Raw genomic sequence first — 17,044 nt, 5'->3', positions numbered from 1 at the left:
TTGGCTTAGTGAGCTCCGCGACACCCATTGTTTTCTGAAACACGGGGTTATGAAGGTACAGCTTGCTTTTGTTCATGTATAATTTATGTACTCATGTTCTGAGCACGCCACACACGTGCAATGGGATCACGAGCAGAGACATGACATGTTGTTAACCTCTGAGTTGTTTGCCCCTAATTTGCAAATACATTTCTGTAACCAATTTTAAATGGCTGTTTCTTAAATAAAGGGGGGAAAGGGGGTGGGTTGAGTGGTGGGTGCAGTTGTTTACCCGTAACCCTAACCAGAAATCTAAGTTCGATTCCACAGCTGTCATCACGAGCGAATAATAGCTAAACTGGTCCTGTCAAATTCAGCCCCCCCCGCCACCGCCCGTTGAGCAAACCGCACTTACCAGCGTGGTGAAGTATGGTCAAACACACCCACACTGCCGACAGCACAGGGAGGCCTTCAACCAGCAGCGGATCGACAGCGTGCTGTAAATTATAAAAAAAATATTTTTAATCTTTCATAAACGCTGTTATCGCTAAACGACCGTATCTGATTTCGCGGTTATTACAACTTGGCGTTATCTGTCGATTGATGCCATATTCATAGTCGTAGGACTCGTAGTTGAGTTAATGCACCTCTAAAAGATAAAGGCGCAGCCGTGCAGTTTTTTGTCCACGGCACTGCAGGTAGAAGGGCCTCCACTGAGCTCTAAAGAGGGCCCCCTGAAGGCTATTCCCACATTCTCTAGCATGCTGGCCAGACGTTCTGGAAAACGCGGGAGTTCCAACACTTTACCCCACCACACACGACCGACCAATTGTGGTGAACCCATTCATAATGCTGGGTAAGAAACGTGCGCCGTCGTTTCAACCGCCGTGCCCAGAGATGGAACTGGCGACTTCTGGATTATTGCAAGTCCAGCGAGCTCACAGTTACACCATGGTGGCATTTGTTGAACTTCTCTCGCACCGTCCGCAGCCAACCGTGCTAATCGGAAGTGCGGGAAGGGCTCCATTTGATATGAGGGGCCCGTGCTATATACATATATACACGCACCGACAACTGATGGCAGTGGTGTCTCCCTGCGGCAGAGAAACTGTGATGCCTTGTATTAAAAGCATTTGTTATGAAGCTCGCTCCAGGTCAATTGGCATTAACTTGTTGCAGTTCTGTTTTGTGAGTTAGTCGGCAAACAAATTGAGTTACCATGTAGCTTTATCAAAAATCTTATATAGATTTTTTTATTACTTGTAGAATAGTTTATTCCACACTAGTGTTGATTTTTATGAAAATCAGTTTAGTCTGTTATTAATTACTTTTAGCAACACAATGTTTTAAAATGAATACGGACAAAAATACGCACATTTTCTTACGTTATTCGCTATTTTCATGGCACATTAATTTATTTAACAAAAATGTGAACTATTTGTGTTATCTAATTTATATATAGCAAGTAAAGTTACCGTTTTCTTGTATTAATATACTGCTTACTTATTTTGATATTGGCGTCAGTATTAAGTAGAAGCCATGTCGATAACGCGGAAATTGTTTCAACTGAAGAAGAAATAAGAAGTGTGTATTTTTAGAATGCTATTGTAATCTCTTTGTGGATGTCCACTTTTGATAATAAAGGTGGCAACCACATTATATTTTGAGATAGCGCAGGAAGGACATTGAAACAAGTGTCATTGTGGTCTGGTGTTGTGGTCAACATGCTCTTCCAAAACGAGATAAAAAAATAAAAGAAATTCCGTTTGTTCATACGGCTAACTACAAGCATCACAATTTGCAATTGCAGGAAATAAATCATTCCTATATATATAGCATGTAACGTCCGCTGTATTGCCGCACTGCAATAATGAACATCAGCTATGAAAATCGTTTTTAAAAAATTTGCAGCTATGTACGCGGTGCAAAAAATGCAGCATCCTTGCGCTCCAGGGACCAGTGTGTGCATCCGTATCCACTGCAGATTTTGCATGCAGCCCAGCGCTGGCATTGACCTCTCTTCGTATTCAGCGCACAGCGTGTGCGCACGCATGCTCACGCACGCACGCACGCGCACGCTCGCACACACGCGCACTCGCTCGCTCACTCGCTCCCTCGCTCGTTCGCTGTCCCTGCGCTGCGCGCTCCCGGACCGTGCGCGCACATCACTGGCGGGATCGTCGCATCGCACCGCTCTCCTTTTCCTCACCGCCCGAACTGCAAAAATCTCGGCCAAGAACCCTTCCGATTATAACCGGCGGAGACGAAGGCGGGCAAATCCTTTGCGTCGCGCGTGCCCGTGTACGTTCTGCAAGCGTGCGGTGCACTTACGATCTAGAGGCAAAGGCAAGCGCTCGAGCAGCTGCTTTGCGAGCGGCGCAAGAGGCAGAGAGGGCAGGCGGGAGCGGCAGGAAGTGAGATCTCCTCTCTAAATCCTGGTCAACGCGCGCTGGCCGGATTCATCTGCAGATCACGCAGCCTGTAAGTTGCATTTTTTTTTGCTTTGTTTGATTCTCGTGCGCTCGTCGCGTTCAGTTGTTAACATCTATTTATTCCTCCCTTGGGCAATGGCAGCTCTGAAAATGGACTCGGCAACTTGCAGCATATTGTAATGCAGATTTTAGTTTGGATGACTGCCGCATGATATACCGCCGGGGACCTTCGTTATCTCCCTGGCTTTCCATTTATTGCATTGCATTTAATTTGTACGTTAAAATTAAAGTCTCCTTTTCCCCCTGATGTTTTGTTACTCCCTTCTCATTGCTGCTGTAGCTTTACCATGCATGCTCACTCGATCTCCCCCCCCTCCACCCATACCTCTCCCCCGTCTCTTCTCTTTCTTTAATTCCCCAACACCGACCCCTGGCCTCGTTCCGCTCCCCGTCTCTCTCTGTGTGCCTTCCTATTTATGCATATTCTATGTCATCTCTCTCCCATCCCGCGCCGCAGTTGCCGGGCTTTGTTAGGCCGTGCGGAGCAATTGGCTCGTATTTTCTTCACGGCATGAAATTACGTCGGATTTCTCAGGGTTTTGTTCGCGGGTTGTTCAATGGCAAGGAAGGGCAGTCTATGCACTATATAACCTGCCGTGCCTTAGCTTTTTGGGCCATTCAACCTTGCAAATGTGAAAAGGCTATTACTCATCCAGGAATTTTGCTGTTTAAATACGTGACATCCTTCACAAATGCGTTTCTGTCACTCAGCTGTATTTGCATATATACAGCCTTTAAAAATTAAATGAATAATATTAAATATGGGGCACACGGCGCTACCCCTTAAATTCTAAGGCAGTCACAGTAGACGGCAGACACCGAAAGCGGCTGCCGTTATTTTAACTACGGAGGGAAGGGACCGCAGTATCGTTAAGGGTGACCACATTGCCGGTGAGCCTTCCCCTGGGCTCACCACGGGGATTGTGTCGTGGCAATTCTCAACTACAGCAGCGGCGTCTGTGGCCGTGAATGCCCCCTCCATTCTCTGACATTCGTGCTTTGTCCAGCGAGGTCATTTCATTGTGGAGCTGTTTAATTTTAATTTTAACTTTCTCACAGACGAACCGCGGCCGTGCTTCGTTCCAGCAGTTTATTGTCAGGATCTTGCTTTACAAAAAAAAGCGTTCATTTTCGTTCCAATCTGCATTTGCAGAGATTCAGACGCATGCTTTTTGTTATCTTGTTTGTCTAAAAATGTACGATTATTTTAACTTGTCCTGATTCCCGTGTGGCACTCGCATTGTCAGGGAGTGCAGAGACTGCCGTTGTTCCAGACTTAGTGATTTATTTTTGCCTGTTTTGCAAACATTTTACAACGTGCTTGAATCGTTTCACTCAGAATCGCGTAGAGTTACGCCAAGGCCTCATTTAATTTCAACCGTATCGCACGTGCATGTAATTTCATATATTTTCATTACGACCCGTAATTTCAGTTGACAATCCGTCTTCGTGGGTTATGTTCTTTTCTTCGCAAAGTGACGTTTTTAAATGTGAGATAGCCTCGTGTTAAAGTCTGCATTTGTGTAAAATCTAAGAGGTATTAATGAAGGGCTGATGAAATGATTACGCTTGAGCACTAGATTGAGAGTGTGGTTGGTGTAGACTGATTGAACACAAGCATTCTTCAAGCACCTTACACCTTCAAATCCACCCCATGGTTACCTTTCTTTGTTCGCCCCAAAGGATTTTAATATCCACAGATAAGCCGAGCACATCTTCGTTAAATTAGGGCAGCCAACCCACACACATAACCATGAAATAAGACAGAGTGACACCTAATTTTCTTTTTTTTTTACAGAATATGCTGTTATCTCTTCCCAGTAAAAAAAAAAGCCACGCGCGCGCACGCTGATGGCTGAAGCGTTGGCGTGTACTGATTTTTGTGACAAGGACTAAAAAGGGAAATCTTTGAAAAAAAATCACCGTCTTTCACGTGTCGAATGTTTTGCCGAAGTCGTTTCATAACGGTCGTGTGTCATTTGTGAAGCGAGCGGTGGGGGGGGGTTGTGGGGTTTAGGGGGGTAGTGATTGGCGGTGTGGGCTTTTCCTTCCGCTACCCCCTGCCAAAAACCACGTGAAATGAGCCTCCTTGTTTGCGAACTCTCTCAAATTTGACTTTGGGCGATTACGAATCGAATTTTTTTACGGCGGCTGATTGCTGGCACAATGCACAATCAAAGGGCGCATTGATGTGTAAGAAAATAAATAACACGTATTGAACTTGTTTCCTTCCAAATCTGTTAGCATTTTAATGGGTTTGTCCTTTTCTGCATTGTCGCTCTTTTGCACCATTATTCGAGAGAAGGCGCCGGCGACAAGCGATTACAAAGTGTGAATTAATTGAACGTCAGGCGTGTGTGGAATGCTGTGCGTCTGCCGCCTGTTGTCCGATGGAGACGAGCATTTGCAGGTGGTTTTGATTTTTTTGACGCCGTAGCTTCAAACACATGCTCCGTGCGTCTTCCTTTTGAGATTTTAAGCTTTGTATTCTCCGTATGTATGTGTGTGTGTGCCTGGTTTTTTTTATATGCACGTTTTCTTTTTACAGATACCTCTTTATGGACGTACGTTTGTATACATGTGATTGTTGAACAGAACACACGCTTGCCCCATGCCGAGGCTCCTTTGATATTTTAAGCTTTGCTCTCCGTACGTGCGTACGCATGTGTGTACGTGCGTACGCATGTGTGTATATACACACACGGTCTTGTTATACACGTGTCTCTATTTTACAATTACCTCTCCAGGTAGTGGCTATACACTTGCCATATGATCCAGCACTGTGGAGGTGACGGTTGGTGGATCGCACAGACGTTTCGAAATCTCTCCCATGCCATGGTCATTGAGGTGCCATAACCCTGCCTCACCAGGAGAAGGGGGCACATCAAACGTGCACCCCCACCTGTTCTCTCTGTATGGGATAACATTGTCCCCCTCGCACGCGCGAGTCTTCTCCCGTTGCTCCGGTTTCCTCCCACCTGTAAACGCTCATTAATTGCCCGATAACAACTGAATATGTAGAGGACTATGAAGCTTGGGGGAGAGGCGGGGGGGGATCTTGACGCTGGATCGCCACGTGGGCCGCCTACCCCGCATCTCTGAGTCTGCGTATTTTCGGGAGCGAGCGAATGCCGTGCAGCGCGTTGCCCGTCGAAATTATTCTCGCGTGTTTCGTCGTTTGTGTCTTTGCCTTGTATGTTGAGCAGAACACACGTTCCGTACCCAGGCTCGTTTGCTATTTTAAGCTGCGTATTCTCCGTGTGTGTGTGATGTGTTTTTTATGATGTCTTCTCTGTGGGGGAGCGGTAGTGTAGGGCACAGTGCGCTACGCTACGAACCTAGAAACCCGAGTTCGCTTGCTGCTCACGGCCAACACCGGTGACGATAATCAGGACCGGTCTTGGGCCTCCCCCAGGTTGACTCAGCCTCAAATGAGTACCTTGTGCAGTTTGTAAACACCGGCACTATGCAGACAAAGGGCGTGGTGCTGACCACCCACCTCCTTGTGCGCATCCTATCCTTCACAGGTGTTCCCTAACAGCACATGCCCCAACAGTCTGACAGCCTGTTAAGGTTACACAGGTGATATTTTTCTTTTCGTCTTTTCCATATAAATTCTTCAGAGAACTCTCTCTGAATGCGCACGTTCATGTGTGTCTAAGTAACTGTGCGCTTGTTCAACAAAACGCAGCCTGCTAGGTGTGGACAAAGGGCCGTCATGTTCATGAACAACAGTTGCGGAGTTTTTTTGCCCCGCATAAGAGAATTGATGTCCAGGTGTAGAAAATTCCTAAATGTAAACCGAGATCAGCAACAACAGAGGAGCAGAGCGTTCATGTTGGATTCTATCTGGACGCTGTTGCCTGCTCACAATATAACACCGTAAACACGTTGAGTGCTCGCGCAACAAGCCTTTCAAAGTTACACTGTTGCGAGTCTTCCTCAATCGGCATTAGTCCGAGGTTAAGGCTACGAGGCACGGAGGATAATTGTCATATTATTCATTCATTTTGACTCCCAGTATTAATTCTGTTACGAACGTTTTGCTAAGATTTCGCTGATACCTAATTTATTTGTCAAATCTTCGCAGCCAGTGTGTGATGATATGATGTCTTCCCAGAATCCCTTGATATTTTATGCATGCTTCGAGGTCCTTATCGTTGTTTTACGTCCAATAATTTGGCGGAATATTTTTTTTTCTTCTCCCGACCGTGTTGATGCTACAGAATAATGCATGAGATGTCGCAGATTGTTTTGAGCACGCTGCGTTAATGTAAGACGGCCCGTGCACACTGCTTGCACAATGAGCACCTGAGTATTCCTCAGGTCTGAAAACTTTGAACCTTAAAATGCACCTCTCCTTCCCCTCATCAAGTGATGGTGTTTGCACTTCAATCGGTTGTGCTTGTTGTTTTCCCAAACACAGCCTCTCTACTTGTAGATGAAGGAGATTCAAATTTAACTTGGCCTGATATTTTATTTTTCAAACACCTTCACGACCACAGCTCGAAAGAGTTTGTTGTGTTTTCTTTTAATGAAACTTCGTTGTATTTGGTGTCAATGTAAAATTTCGTTTGAAGTTGATGCCACTTATCTCAGAAAGATGTGACCTGCGAGACCGGGCTTGTTGTTGTCAAAGTAGTGAGGGGGGTACCTCGCACACAAAGATCCCCCGTATAGCCTTAACAGACTGTAGGGGCAAGTGCTGTTAGCGAGCACCTCGCACACACACACCGACACACACACACCGACACACACACCGACGCACACATACACAGTCTGCACGTATTGTCAGCGTCCCCTGTGTGGAACGAGATGTTGGACGGTTCCGTGGGAATTTCACATTCCAGTGGCAGGGACCGGTGTTGTCCATAAGTCAACAACTGTTGACTTTTCAGAATGTGGCGCTCAATTTGTTGATGGGGCTGAATCGACCTCCGAGGCCTGGATTGGAACTCGCAAAGCCTTCGGGATTGTGAGTCCAGCGGTTTGTCCGAATGGCATCTAGCCAGTTAGATTTGTATAACCACAGCTTTGTCTTATTCACCTTTTATTACTTTTGTAAAAAAAAAATACGAAATGTGATACCGTGTTGGAATGCTATTAACATAATGATCTTCATGAAGCATTTATCAGTGCCAGATTATTAATCAGTTTGGGGGGTGGGGTGGGGGGGTTGGAGGCACAGTGGCATGATACCTGAGTTTCATTCCCAGTCACTGCTCACAGCAATGGTTATGAAGGGGTTTCCTCATCAGTCACAGATTTTATTAGCAATCGCATTCATATTTTCAGCAATCCTAAGCCTCCCTCTCCACCCACTCAACAACAACGCCCATGACTGATAGGGTTTGGGGAGGCCTTTAGCGAGCAGTGGATTGACAAATGGCCTGCAAATGATTAATTTGCCCTGCACTGTTAGTGTCATGCGAAAGTCACCGTGTATCTGCGGATACCTAGAAAAGTTATCTTCAAATGACTGCCATTCAGCACTTTCTGCACGTTCGCTGAGTCCATTGTATCACGAGGAGTAAATACTGGGCGGGCTGATGGGTCATCGCACACGAAGGAGACTTAGACTCGATTTGGAAAGGCAGGCATTCTGCCTACTCCTCCAATTTCTGAAGATCCACAGACGAAGAACAAAGATTTACGGTATCTGCTTTCAGTTAGCGACTCGTGGGAAGTGGTTTATGGGGCGAGGTGAAATTTTGGCTGGCCAAACTCCCACTCACTTGTGACTGCAAATCCGTAGACTGTCCCACCAACCACTAGATCAGCAATTCTCAACCTGTGCTCAGCAGACAGCCATGAGAAGTGGTTGGGCAAACTTTTGTAGGTATTATTCTTTTTTTCACGAAACACCATATATTTGTTTTGATTTCACCGCGTGGTGGTCTGGTCTGCAAAAATGTTTTGAGGGTTAACAGTGGGTCCACACATCCTGGAAGGTTGGCAACCGCTGTTCTAGATCATTACTGATGGTGTGTAATTCACAGCTGTTGTCAATCCACTGTTGAACGAGGGCTTCCACACGTTGTATCATCCGTGTTAGATTTTTTATCATGCTTCGCAATGCTGATTCGTGCAGGCTGGTGAAGGAACCTCGGACTGGTCCTGATACATCCTGCCACCGATGTTAGCCATGGCCCGGTAATCAAACTCATGTTTGGTGGTTTTGTAGTGTGGCCCGTGAATCAATGCGCCAACTCTCCCCTCCCCACCTTCCCGTTGCCGCAAGCGCAACCCGATGTTTTAGTTACAGTTCGAACGATACTAGAACTATACTAGAACTTTACAAGCACGGTGCATTCCCCTTACCACACTAGGTTCACAGGCTGCATAAATGCATTCCACACTCCACGAACTGTGCGACATCCCGACAAAAGGCAATATTAGAATTGAAAAGATCCTCATTTATTGCACGAGATATGCCCGAAGAAAAATGTATCAATTGCCGTCCGTGGGCTCATTTTTAATGCGGCTGTCCAAAGGGAGGGGTGGGGTGGGGGGCGAGGGGGGAGGTGGGGAATCAAAAACCAATGGGCTGGCGGGGCAGGCGCTAATTTTCCTTGGCAGCAGTGGGACCAGGCAGATATGTGTGTTCGCGGGTGAGTTTGCTGCGGGTCCAAAGAAAGTGAGCGAAACATTGATCATCTTCGTGAAAGAAAGAGAAAAGGGGAGAGGCGGAAGGAATGGCAGGGGCGGAAGGGCAAAAAAAAGAAAGAAGAAAAAAAATCGATGCAGTTGTAATTAATCCGAACCTCGGGGTGAATGTGGAGATGTGAGGTTAGAGATGATAAAAAAAAACAGCCGGCTGCTTTGATATGACTGCCACCAAAAGAAAGATTCAGTTTTTAATGTAACCTTACAGCGGGTTGGTGTGTTTGAAGCCGCCCACTTTAGGCTGCGTGATAATGAGGTGGAATTGCAAGATCGGGGTCTTAGTCAGCCATGCCATTGTGAAAATCAATCAGTCGATTGTGCCATTTTTCAGTCTATCTGTTAACAATTGTCCGTATTCCACATTAAAGCGATCACTTGGGGTGAATGTTGCGCGACTGTTGTTCAGCACTTCGCGGGGTCTTTGAAAACTTCCCGGTGTCAGCCAGCATGTCGTCGGCCCTTTAAATTATATTTGCGCGATTGAAATCCGTCCAAAATGCAGTGGCACACTTGAATAGGATTGTAATCTCATACCGGAGCCATACACTATTATTTCCCGCAGTAATTCAATTTCGGAACAAACACTGTGAAGAATAAGATATTTAAACTTGGCCTTGAATTTGATCACCTGTAATTGAAATCAGGCAAGGGTGCACCGGACCGGATCTTGGAAGAGATTAAAAATGTGTTTCTTCGCGTGTATGGCACATTATCATAGAGCCAGCGTTTTGCTTCAAAAATCCTATGATTACTCTGTAGAATGAAATACGGAAATATCTTCTTAATTCCTATGCAGCCATTAAAGATACATCTGTTACGTGAAGGAATTCTCGAACCCTTTCATTGCCGTATTAGTATGTGCCGCTTTCCCAAGATCCACTCTCTGAGGAAGGGCAACTAGACCCGGCCTAAATCCAGCTCCTTTTCCAACACAAGCTTGAGTGTTGGGGGGGTGGGGGGCAATGGCTCGGTGTGGGGTCGCGAGAGGTCGACAAGGGGGAGTCATGCTGTGTGGCGAGAATGACGGGGCCTGCAGAATCAATTATTTTAATGCATTGAAATTGGAAAAAAAATTACGCGACGTAGATACGGCACGGTGCCTTCGCGCCGTCGCGTCGTTAAACATGTTGAGCCGGGCTCGCTCCGGCCCCCGCCGATAGCGGTGCGTGCGCGCATCCAGCGACGCGAGACGCAGAACTCGTAGACGCCTGCGACAGCGCGCGCCCGTCAGACCGCCACGCGTCCGCCCTCACCGATGAAACCACCCGCACGCACCCATTGCAGCATTCGCACGCCGTGTGACTGTCATTTCTTCGTAGGCGTTCACAAGTCTGGCCACCTTTGCAGGTGCAGTAATGTTTTCTTAATGTTGCGTACACTCGCTTATTTGTGAAGTCGCGGTGAAGCATTCGCCGGTGGTCAAAGCAGTCTGTGCTTTATGTGTGTCCAGTAATCTTTCGGTGAATGGTGTAACTAAAATGTCTATAAGATGTTCATATGTCTGACCTTTCTTCACACGTATCCTCCTTCGCCTCAGTCCCCAGTGAGTCGGATATGCAACGTTGTACCGTACAGGGCGTGAGCAGCGGGGAATGAATGGCCTAGAACGGCGAGTAAATTCGGACCACACACAGCAGCGCTCTGTTCACCCGCTGAGTTCCCCTGCTGTTACGCCATCTGCTTAACCTCGGAGCTTCTTACAGACGACTTCAATTCGGAACACCCCCGAAATTAATCCCGTAGGCTAAGGAAGAAATGCCAAAGTTGGAGGCGCTTTGGATGATTTGTGCCGTGTCGTGCGTGCATGCATGTGTCGGTCGCGAGTAAAAAAAAAATGTCTCTGGAGTTTTCCTAATGAATTCATAGGGGACAACAGTTCAATAGAGTAGATGAATGAAACCATAATTTGAGGTAATGTACCACATTGCCTGAATAATGGGCTACCTTCAACGTGCAGTTGAGTGGCTAACTTAAAAGCGATATACGGATGGAAAATGTTTGTAAAGTGCCCGTTTAAATACTCTGCTTACAAATATGTTTGCCTTCATCTTCGTAACACAGCAGAGCGTATTTATTTGGTATGCTTAGACTTTTAAATATTTAACTGTGATGGGTTATTTGTTATTTTTTTTTGCATTTCTTCCTTTGCTATCCATTGGATAGCGCTTCGGATGCGCTGGCACATGGCGCGTGGAAAGCGTAGCGGGATATTGCTCACAGGAGGGGAATGCAGGTTGTGCTGTGCAGCTATTTGTTTTTGTATATCCCCCCCTTTGATCACGACCGGCCCACTCCACTTATTCCCACCTCACCTAATTTTTTTGTGCTTTCACCGCCGTTTTTCAGTTCCCTCAGCGCCCAGGGTTAATGAGGTTATTAATGCTCATTACTTGAAATCTCTTAGGTTTACCAAGCAGAGATTTGAGCAATTGGAGCACGTGGGAATCACTGGCTACCATGGCTTGCGAAACTCTGTTCGCCCAGAGGCCCGGATTTCTTACACCTACATATAAATAAACATGTATGTATGTTGAACTTTTTTTCGCACCGTACGTAGTCAACCGTGCGAATCGGAGGTGCGGGGGAAGGACAACAAACTACACACAAAAAGCAGTTGTAAAGAAATTAGTTTTCAATCTATATGATTTTAGAGTGTCATGCTCCAATGGCTTCTTAATATGGGAAGGAAGAGCGTTCCAGACGGCCGCAGAAGCGGATCTGAAGGCGTGCGATGTAGGCACCGTCTTTGTTCGATGACCAGCCAAAAGCCGCTGCTGCGAGGATGACCGGAGTTCACGTGATGGTTTTTTTCGGTAATGGAAATAATATTTGGGCCTACTCGACAGGATGACTACCTCTTTTTTGTTTTTAACCACAGCTAAAGTGTACAAAAATGCTAAATGTCTCTGTTAGCGAGCCTGACTGAGCCTGTGGGTGGAAATTTCTCATTCCTATGCCAGGTGGGGCTTTACTGTCAACAGAAACAACACACGCCAGAAAGTGGTGATTTTATTATTGACCCTGAATCGACAATGATGACGCTGATGGTAGAAAAATATATATTGAGGAAACAAACAAACAGTAAAAAAATTGCCAAATGCATTTTTTTCTGCGCCCTTTGTTTTGTTCTGTATGGCGCCTGTATTTATAGTTAACATGTCAAGACGGGACCCAAACGACATTTTCACAGTTTTGACTGATCGGCAAAATGCATGGGTTTTATGGCATCAAAAAACACATCTTTGGGGAAAGGTCAGCACAGGCCGGAGTTGGTGGCGTTGTGCGTGTGCCGGTGATGGCTTCGCTTATTCATTTCTCTTTCCTCTTGGTGCATGTGTACGCTTGTATTTCCGTGTGCACCTCGTCATGCCCGTGGTGCATCTGTTCCGTAGTAAGCAGCTATTATTAACCCCTTTTCACCCATAGAAGCGATCACTCAGGCGCACACTCTGCTGCTCTGCACTGCAAGTAACTTAGCGCTGTTTTTTGCTCACCTGCTGATAGCGCTATCTCACACCCTTTAACGGATATTCAAGTGTTAATTAAAAACTGTATTTATATTCTGATGGCGTTGTTCCAGAGCTCTGCATCGAAGGGACGTGTGGGAGGTATAATTCCAAATGCTCTTCAATCCTCGTTTATTGTACACCTTGCGTTATGTAACGGCTAATAAAACAAACGCTATTCACGTTTAAAGTGTCAGATGTTGCAAACTGAAGTCTTTGCTATAATGATGCATTGACTTTTGCAGTTATTCAACCTTTTTTTTCACACGCTTACGGAATATACCAGACCCATTAATCCCGTTTGGCATGTGCTTATTTGTGTGTTGGATGACGTCTGATTGAATAATATGAGTTTCCCCACCCTCTCCACCCCATATTAGCGCTTAAAAAAATATCCCGTATTTACCATAGAATGATTGCATTACTTTGTATTGTATAACAGTTAGCTCGTTAAAAACCATTCTACAAGGATACATATTCAAAGGAACGTAGCATTCATTATCGGAATTATTCTCGCGTCGGATAAAACGTCTGACGAATAACATCTGACGGAAATCAACTTCTCCGTTCTGCATACACGCTGAGCATTTGCATTGTTGTTGTGCCGGAGGAGCTATTTACTTTATTGCAATCTTTGAAACTACGCTTCCTCCCCTCCTCTTTCTTCTTGCTTTGGCCCAGCTGCTCATTTGAAGATGAGGGGTGGATGGAGGAGATGGGGTGTCGGGGGGGCTGTGGAAAGGAAGGAATGGATAGGCAGACATACAGCGGGTAGCATGAGACACAGACCACCGGTGCCTGATAGGGAAATGGTGGGGCGAGCAGAGGGCCGGGTGAGCAGAGAGAGCCGGACGAGCAAGCCGCTCGCGATGTACACTTTTAACATCATCCAGATCAAAGAAGCACTTTCTTGAGAAGTGCTTTTTGTGTTTAGTTAATTGCCCCCCCCCCCCGTACCTAGGTTGGCTATGTACGGTGGGAAAGAAGTTAAACATAGATATGTACAATGAAGAAACCGAGGGGGGAGGGGAACGGTTGTGGCTGCGGTTGGGGGGGGAGGGTGAAGACCCACATCGTCGTGAGAGAGGGTGAAGTTAAAATTGAACAGTGGAGCGTAGCCAGGAAATGGAAAAAATGAAATATTACAATTGAGGGCTGTGCTGTCATCGCATGTTTAATGTGGCTGAAGCAGGAAAGGGCACCGATTAGCATAGGGGCTTCACAAACGAGAGTGATTTACCAAAGTTTGCATTGCAGTGAGTTTCTCGTACGATGGTGCGATTACAGCGGCCGTGAGCTTTATTAGCTCTGATGACGAATGCACATCAACACGCAACAACGCGGGAACGAGGCAGAGTAGGTATGCGTAGTGGATATTGCGAGTATTAGTTAGGGCTGATTAAATTATATGTCCATATATAATGATAAGGCAGTGAAATTGTATGAACCAGAGCATTACAAAGTGTGCAAATATTAATCATATCAGAGCCATATAGAAAACCGTCATTGTAATGTGCGTCGCTAGATAATTACCAGGTTGTAATGCTTATTATCATATACATTATAGAGTGGTATGTGAATGAATTACAATTGTATATTACTTCATTAGACTAAAAGTACTCAATTTTACATGCGCTGCGTTATTTGTCTACAAAAGACTGCTCGCGTTCATTTGTACCTTTAAACATGCAACCAATGGAAATGTATAAATAAAATGTACACCGATGCCTGTCGTATAATGGGAATTTAAATTCCTTGCATACCACGTTTCACTTCACCTGCAGCACTTCCAAATATGTATATTGTAACAGCGCCTGCATATGTTACGTGTTTTTTTTCCCCCGAGTGGCAAATATTCGCGAGCCTTACCTAAATATGTGAAAATTTGTGAATTCGCCAATTGGGCTTCACTTCGCAACAACAATAGAAATCCGCACTGCGTTAACCCATTTAGATTTTGATTCTGCACAGGCCGTGGAATCGGAACCACAAAAATTGCCGCCTCTCTATTCCCCACTCGCGTGAAACAGGACGTGATCGTTGGGACGGTTTTTCGATCCGTCGTCCTTGCGGAGAGCGAGAGAGACAGCGAGAGAGAGAGTGCGCCGTGGGATATTCCGCGTACGCGCCGACGCACGCGCTGCACAGAGCGGGGCTCTAATGTCTTCATAATGTTTCGCTGCACCACGTTACCAGCGGTGCCTTTTTGAAGTCTCGGAGGTAAAACGTACATATTGCTACCGCAACCACCCAGGCAAGTGGAGCAAACGGTTATCCGGGGCGACCTTGTCGAATGGAAACTGGGATTTTGCTCCCTTGCTTTACCATTTAAATTGAAATACCTCTGCGTGAGGCACTAATGCAGCCTTCTGTTGGAAAACAACCCGAGGACTTGGATGGTTATGGGAGATTGTGTCTGCCCTCCTGTTGCAGGATTACCTGTCCAAACTATGTTTATAATGCTCCATGTTCTGCTTAAGCCTGTTCCCAAATTGGCCGTGTGACTGCGAAACATTTCTTTTCTAACCGCATTAGTTTGAGGAAGTTGAACTTCAAGGAAGCAATTAGCTTTGCAGAAAACTTATTCGATATTGGAATATGAATGCATGTTTACAACAGGCCCATCCTTAATTGTATTTTGGTGAGTGGGTTTATGTTGAGCGATCACACCTACGATTTACAAGAATTCTTCTGGGGCGTATACATTTTTTTTATCAGACTTGCACAAACTTGAAGGTTAGGAAGGCACGTTGGGTGAAAGTCTCTGGAATATTCAGTGTCTCATAGCTCTCAGATGCGTTTCTCGGTTACATCACTGTGTTGCCCGACATGATGTCCAACGTTTCGGTCCTGGCAAAGCTCCCACTATGTAGAGCGTAATGGCAGACATCGTGCCGAACAACACGGGGCAATCGTGAAGCAGAGTCACGAAAATCCTCGGCAGTGGTGTTTAGCGTGTGGCATCGTTTATGGATCCCTTGGGAGGTAGCAAAAAAGATAAATGCTTGGGTGAGTCAGGGCTCAGGCCTTTATCAACAGCGCGCACACGTGGGTTAGTGGCAGCACAGCAACGATCGTAGGAGCTATTCGTTTAAAACAAAAGCTGTACATTTTCACCAATGGCGAAACCCAAATGCCATGCGCTCCACGAATGTGTTGACAGTTTATTTTTTTTCTCCCTTTGCACTGACCTACGTGTATAGCGAGTCGCTTTTGGTAGATTGGAATTTTTAGTATCAGATGAGTTTTTTTTGTTCTCACGTTTATTCATATGGGCACAGAGAGCGTTGATCGAACGTGCATAGCTCTGAAACGCAAGCGGCCTTGGGTCTGAGATTTGAAAGGCGCATGTCTCTTCAATAATGCATGCTATGCAGCTCCGTAATGATATTGCACATTTTCTGAAGTGGATGTTGATATAGTTTTTATATTTTTGGTTTGTTTTTGTTTTTGAAGAATGGCAATGAACAAAAGTATTACTTTTTTGCACTGCCAAAATATTGCACAAGGGGATGAGATATTAAACTAAAAAGATGGGCAGCAGTGGTGGGTTGAAAACATGAAAAAAATGATAGGAAGAGATCAGCTGAGATGGAATCAAAGTGATAGGCTGTGGTGTGCTCAGTACAGCATGAAAGAGAGAAAACATATATGATTAAAAAGAGGTTATAGCATCCCAATTCTTAAATGGTGCTCTTATCTGCTGGTGGTCCTGAGTTGGTGGTAGAAATTCTACGTTACTATGGCAGGGACATTTGTGTCTATAGAATATCCACAAAGTGGTTTTCACTCACCTTGGAGGGATAATGGGCCGATTCACCCCTCGATTTTGATCTCAACTCGTAACATTTTGATTGCGAGTTGGATGTGTGAACACTGCATTGCCCGGCTCACTGTGCTCGTGGTTACATCTAAATGATAATAATAATTTATTTTCAGCCCTTTGTCAGTCCACTGCTAGATGAAGGTCTCTCAATGCAGTGCCAGTCATGGCAGATGTATGACCATACATCACTATGATCACTCTGTTGGTCAGTGCAGGTTACTGAAAGATGCGTTTTTTTATTTGGTGGGGGGGGGGGATGGAACTCGGTGTGCTAACCACCCACTGCGCCACTGCTACATACACACCTGTACATGTTTATCATAAAATCACTTGCGAATTATAATTTTGATGTTCCAGCCAATGGCATTGACATTTGCAGTTTAATTTTGCTTTCTTGTCGTGGGGTTTTTTTTTCCCTCCGCCCTCTGTGTCGCGATGGTTTGCCACACGACGAGTCGTAGGACCTAACTTACTGTGGTAGACATGCAAACGCGAAAAAAAGGGGTGGAAGTTGTGATTTATAGCACGGCCTACAAATGAGAAATAATTGGATGGTGGTGGGAGGGTTCAGAGTC

The 17,044-nt window shown here is 45.6% G+C and overlaps 1 protein-coding gene across 6 annotated transcripts in view; it reads left to right on the top strand.

Annotated features, from left to right (window-relative positions):
• LOC144734286 (dystrophin-like) overlaps positions 1-17,044 on the top strand; it is a 636,663-nt gene that overhangs the window by 373,693 nt on the left and 245,926 nt on the right. The gene's annotated exons all lie outside the window — the stretch shown is intronic.

This window comes from Lampetra planeri, chromosome 50, assembly GCF_965212315.1.
Source record: "Lampetra planeri chromosome 50, kcLamPlan1.2.h2, whole genome shotgun sequence".
Taxonomy (NCBI): domain Eukaryota; kingdom Metazoa; phylum Chordata; class Hyperoartia; order Petromyzontiformes; family Petromyzontidae; genus Lampetra; species Lampetra planeri.
Note: the sequence above shows the minus strand (reverse complement) of the source record. Positions and strands in the feature narration are given on the sequence as shown.